Below are 6,521 nucleotides of genomic sequence, written 5' to 3'. Positions count from 1 at the left end.
GGGGATCCCTGCTCACCCCCTTCGCGCCCCCCCGCAGGGGACGAGCGGCAGCCCCGGCTGGGACAGGGGCTCCGACGCGCGCTCCAGGGCAGCGGCACGGAAAGGAAGCACTGACAGCGAAGCCGGCGCTTTGGTAAAAGAGCAGGCAGTTATTTTGGGACAGATCTCTCAGTTTCTTGCACAGGATATTTCAGTGCTTTGATGCTATGGTGATGAGTGCCCTAAATATATTCAAAATATGTAGGGAGACAGAAATGAAAACAAGATGTATTTTAAAGCAACAGCTCTAATAAGCATCTTGTTCCCACAGACGTACCTGCCCACTGGGTTTGTACTGCGGTCCCCCGAGCAAAACTGCTGAACCCTCCTCCCCAGCACAGCTGGGGGAGCGGCTGGACTGGGTTATCCCACCAAGGAACACCCCACACAGGAGGGACTAGAACCCAGACCTTTTCCTTCCAAAGCCCGTGCTGAAGCAGAACCTGCTGGAGCTCACCCGCAGCTTTGTCCCGAGCGGGCCAGCGCCCCACAAGCGGCCCCTGTCTACACAGCGAAGCCAACCCGCGCCCTGCCTCTGCCGTGGGGGCGCTGCCCCGGCCCCCTCTGGCTGCTGTCAGCAGTCCGTATCTGTTAACTGAGCAGCATTGCCAAAGGAGGCAGCGCATGTTGGCAGGAGGGTGGTAGCTTTACACGGAGGTGGGCGAGCTCTTCAAGGGTTTCTGTTCTTTTTATACACACACATATTTAACTTCCCTCCTGTCTTCCCACTCTCCAGACTCTCTTCAGCCCATTTCCTCGGCAAAGAGAGTCAGACACCAGCACTGGGACCCTGTTTGTCACCCCCGAGGTGGCCAGGAGGGCCATGCAAGGCCACCCCTTTTCCCCCCTGCACTCCCAGTGCTCCAGGCGGCTGCTCCGAGCCCTGGCCCCGCTGAGCCCTTTACCACAAACAGCACGCGAAGCATCGAGCGCAAGGAGAACAGCACTGGGGACCGCAAAGCCAAGCGCGGGGTGCTGCAGCCCGGGGCGCTCCTGCAGCGAACACCTCGCGCTCTGCACCCGCGGGGGCGCCGGGGCACGAGCTCTGGGCAGCGCACGGAGCAGCGCGTGGGGCAGAGGGACCATTAACGTGCCCCTCGCAAGTTCCTGATTTAGGCTTATTTTCCATCTGCTCATTTCCTGTGGTTAGTTAATGAATTGGAGCCCAAATCAGATCATTCATCAGCTCAGCTTTAATTGCCTGCCTAGCCTGGCAGAAACCTTGGAGTGCTCCAGTAACTAACCCGTCCCCTGGGCCTGATCTGCCCTCACGCTTCCCGAGAAATGACGAGCAGAGGTAAGAGAGCAGCATTAACTAATTCTCTTCACATCCTTCACGCAGAGGATGCCGCCCTGCCCCAGCCACAGCGGTGACTCTCAGGCAGAGGAGGATGCAGAGGAGCCTCCCATCCCATCCCATCCCCGTCCCAGCCTGTCCTGTCCTATCCCCATCCCAACCTGGTACTGTCCCATCCCATCCCAACCCCTCCTGTCCTATCCCATCCCATCCCCATCCCAACCTGTCCTGTCCCATCCCATCCCATCCCCACCTCTCCTGTCCTATCCCATCCCATCCCCGAGCTGGAGCCCTGGGCCCACAGGGGCCCTCCCAGCGCACCCCCACCGAGCCCCCCGGCTGGGGGTCCCATGGCCCCGGTCCCACCCCAGGGCAGGGGATGCAAACGCTGCCCCAAAGCACCGGAGCTGGACGCCCCGGAGCAGCACAGGCGGCTGCAAGTCCACATGTACATTTATCAGTATTTTAGGAAGTTTACTCATTGCCCAATAGATACCGCAGCTCGTTTGTGCAACTACAAGTTTCAAGTGTATTATTACACTATTAGCTATAGACTAAGTTTATCAGGTTTTTTGCCTTAAGTCAGTATCTCCCCCCTTTAAAAAGTAACATTTCAAAACAGTCATAAAATCCGTGTGTAGAAGCCACAAATGCGCAGGTGAAGCGCCAGGACTCACCGGGCTGTGGGCACTGGGGCCAGCGGGAGAGACGGGCCAAGCGTGGGGCCGGTACCGCACACTCCGGGTCACACCTGCAGCAGCAGCTCCAGCAGAGACACCGGGTCACACCTGCAGCAGCAGCTCCAGCAGAGACACAGGGTCACACCTGCAGCAGCAGCTCCAGCTCCAGCAGACACACTCCGGGTCACACCTGCAGCAGCAGCTCCAGCAGAGACACCAGGTCACACCTGCAGCAGCAGCTCCAGCTCCAGCAGACACACACCGGGTCACACCTGCAGCAGCAGCTCCAGCTCCAGCAGACACACACCGGGTCACACCTGCAGCAGCAGCTCCAGCAGAGACACAGGGTCACACCTGCAGCAGCAGCTCCAGCAGAGACACAGGGTCACACCTGCAGCAGCTCCAGCTCCAGCAGACACACACCGGGTCACACCTGCAGCAGCAGCTCCAGCAGCTCCAGCAGACACACACCGGGTCACACCTGCAGCAGCAGCTGCAGTTCCAGCAGACACACACCGGGTCACACCTGCAGCAGCTCCAGCTCCAGCAGACACACACCGGGTCACACCTGCAGCAGCAGCTGCAGCTCCAGCAGACACACACCGGGTCACACCTGCAGCAGCAGCTCCAGCTCCAGCAGACACACTCAGGGTCACACCTGCAGCAGCAGCTCCAGCTCCAGCAGACACACACCGAGTCACACCTGCAGCAGCAGCTGCAGCTCCAGCTCCAGCAGACACACACCGGGTCACACCTGCAGCAGCAGCTGCAGCTCCAGCAGACACACACCGGGTCACACCTGCAGCAGCAGCTCCAGCTCCAGCAGACACACTCAGGGTCACACCTGCAGCAGCAGCTCCAGCTCCAGCAGACACACACCGAGTCACACCTGCAGCAGCAGCTGCAGCTCCAGCTCCAGCAGACACACACCGGGTCACACCTGCAGCAGCAGCTCCAGCTCCAGCAGACACACACCGGGTCACACCTGCAGCAGCAGCTCCAGCTCCAGCAGACACACTCAGGGTCACACCTGCAGCAGCAGCTCCAGCTCCAGCAGACACACACCGGGTCACACCTGCAGCAGCAGCTCCAGCTCCAGCAGACACACACCGGGTCACACCTGCAGCAGCAGCTCCAGCTCCAGCAGACACACTCAGGGTCACACCTGCAGCAGCAGCTCCAGCTCCAGCAGACACACACCGGGTCACACCTGCAGCAGCAGCTCCAGCTCCAGCAGACACACACCGAGTCACACCTGCAGCAGCAGCTGCAGCTCCAGCTCCAGCAGACACACACCGGGTCACACCTGCAGCAGCAGCTGCAGCTCCAGCAGACACACACCGGGTCACACCTGCAGCAGCAGCTCCAGCTCCAGCAGACACACTCAGGGTCACACCTGCAGCAGCAGCTCCAGCTCCAGCAGACACACACCGAGTCACACCTGCAGCAGCAGCTGCAGCTCCAGCTCCAGCAGACACACACCGGGTCACACCTGCAGCAGCAGCTCCAGCTCCAGCAGACACACACCGGGTCACACCTGCAGCAGCAGCTCCAGCTCCAGCAGACACACACCGGGTCACACCTGCAGCAGCAGCTCCATCACCACCAGGTCCAGCACACACGCGTTTCAGGAGCGCAGGGAACAAGGGGGGATTTTACCTTGACCCCTCGTGTAACCGACGAGGGAATTTTGTCGTCTTCTTTCTGCACTGAGCCCAGGGACACTCTAACGGGATGTTACAGCCACGTTACTATACATGAGAAAACAGAAATCACTGTTTTTACAGCTGTATGTTTAGAAACAGTAGGATATATAATCTCTTATTTGGTGATGGGTAGGAGGAATAAATGAAATACATACCTTTAGTTTATTGTTCAGAGGGACTTGTACAAATTCACTGATGCTTAATATTTTTTCCATGATGTGAAGTTCATTTTTTAACAAGAGTTTTTCAGCTTACCGTACTATTAGGGAGAAGAAAGAAGCCAATAAACAAAAAGATACACATTTTCTTTTTCATATTTATCTTCAAGATATTTATTTTGTATTTCTGTAACTGAAAAAAATGGTTTAAGAACATTTTATGTTTTCAGGGGTTTATTCATCTAAGTTTGTAGCACTAATGCTTATATCTGTAGATTAATTAAATTAACTGGAGCCGAATGGATGACAGCACCTGTACAGCGTGAGCGGCAGGTGGGCAGCGCGGAGCGGGGCTGGAGCTGGGGACACGGGGACATTGGGGCACGGGGACATTGGGGCACGGGGACATTGGGGCACGGGGACATTGGGGCACGGGGCTGGGCGCCGCGGCGGCCACCGGGGAGCTGCTGCGGTACCATTAAAGCGTTCTGCGTGACTAAACAGGACTGCTCATTTGCACTTGATTTGTGGAGCAGGAGGGTCCCCGGGGCCAGGACTCGGCTTTGCCCCGGCTCACAGCCGCGTTCTGGCCCCAGCGCGGTTCAGCCGGGCTGAGCTCCAGCTCCTGCTTTCTGGTTTGACACCCTTGCCCCCAGCAGGAACCTACAAGCAAATATACCGGTTACATTTAGCACTAGCATCGCTTGACTTCCGTTTTGAAGTGCCTTGGGATCCCTGGCCCAGCGGAGCGCGCGGTGCCCGACTCCACGTCCCGGAGCGGGGACAGGGACGGTCCCTGGTCCTGCGGCCATCGCTGCCCTCCCAGGAACCACCACGAACCTGCTCGGAGGCTTCAGATCACAAGTCCCAGCTTGGGCTCACACTCAGAGCCGGTGCTGGATCAGGAAGCTGCTGGAGCACGATGCTCTGGCAGGAGCGGGCACCACAAACAGGGTTAACGTAGCGAAGGGAGCGGAAGGCAGCAGAGAGCGGCTGCTGTAAAATACTCATGCGTTTTCTTTTTAAAAACAAGGCGTTTTGCACGGTGGGTGGTGAGGGAGAAGAACCAGATGGACAGAAAGAATCACGACCTGGGCTCCCTGGCCGGGCGGTTCTGGGTTGTCAGGAACCTGCAGACCCCGATCCCCGACCCACCAGGAGCACCACGAACACTACAAACCCCACCGAACCCCAGCGCGGTGTCAGAACAAGGCCCAGAGGGCTGTTCTCAGCAGGCAGTGCTACAGTGCTCGCGCCTTCAATTTAACTCACGTCCTCAACGCAAATTAGCGGTGATGATTTTCTCCTCCTCACACATCATGAAAGACATAAAAGAAACCTGGAGAAAAGTAATGTGACCCCCACCCAAATGGAGAGAAAAAAGGACGCAAAACCCAATCTGCTACTAAAGAAATAAAACATCAAAGGAATAAAAATTCTGCCAATTAGACACATATCTCTGCTTAATGGATCGGAAATTACTCTGACGGTCACTGCTTAAAGATCAGAGGAGCAACAACTGATCCCCCAGCCAGAACAGGCAAAGCGAGGCCGGGGGGACCTGCACCCCCCGATGGCCAGGGCGACCCGCACCCCCCGAACGGCCGGGGGGACCCGCACCCCCCGAACGGCCGGGGGGACCCGCACCCCCCGTGCCTCACGTCCGCACGTTCTGCTGGAGACGCAGCCAAGGGACCGTCCCGCGGTCCTGAAGAGCCAGGACACAACCACGCGAACCCTGGTCTCTGGGGCTGTGGATTCAAATCTTGCTCAATTAAAATGAATAAAAAAAGATCCATTTCTAGATTTCTCTAACCAAAATCCTAACAGGAAGACTACTAAGTAAGGCCAGAATTTTGATAGTAATGCGGGACAGCTAACACCAAGAAAGTCTCTTCTCCTCTTACCAGCTTTCATTGGGAAAAGAGACCGACGAGCCAGCGCAGCAGCGACCCCTCCTGGGAGCAGCGAACCCCCAGACACAACCTCCAGCTTCTTGGCTCTATCCGGCTCATTAACTCAGCCTGGCTGATTCACCTGAACACCGAGCCCGTAAGGAATAACAGCACTAACGAGCCCCTCCCGGCACAAACCCGGCTCACAACCAGCTCACGACCAGCTCCCCGACCCACGGCAGAGGCTCTGCCCCCCGAGAGCTGCCCCGGCGGAACCCCCGACGTTACAGAAGGGCAGCAATACCGACTGTTCTAAAACTAAATTCATTTTAACCTGCTCGGATCATCTGGCTGCTGCTTTGCCAACACGAGCTGTAACCCCTGCTTCTCGGAACTAGAAAAGGTGCTTTTGTACAAGGAAATTTGGGAAAGCTTTCTGATGGGCTTGTTTCACCCAATCCCGAGCTGCTCTTTGTGGAGCAAGGTGATCGAAACGCACACGTGTGGGGAGCGGATCCGCTGCAGGCTACACGGGGCGGCACGAGGGTTCCAGCTCCACCGCGCGTTGCCTCTGTCGTGAATCCAGCGCCTGCCTCCACGGCTGGAAACAGCCCACAGATCCTGCACCCGCCTGGAAACCCCTAGTCCTTGTTCCTGGCTCCTGCGAGAGGCTCCTGCTCCAGCCCGGCAGCCCCTGCGCCCGAGGGGTCCCACATTGCAGGGAGTCTCACGCTGCGGCGCCGCCG

This window comes from Patagioenas fasciata, chromosome 14 (assembly GCF_037038585.1).
Source record: "Patagioenas fasciata isolate bPatFas1 chromosome 14, bPatFas1.hap1, whole genome shotgun sequence".
Taxonomy (NCBI): domain Eukaryota; kingdom Metazoa; phylum Chordata; class Aves; order Columbiformes; family Columbidae; genus Patagioenas; species Patagioenas fasciata.
This window is presented reverse-complemented; position numbering follows the sequence as displayed.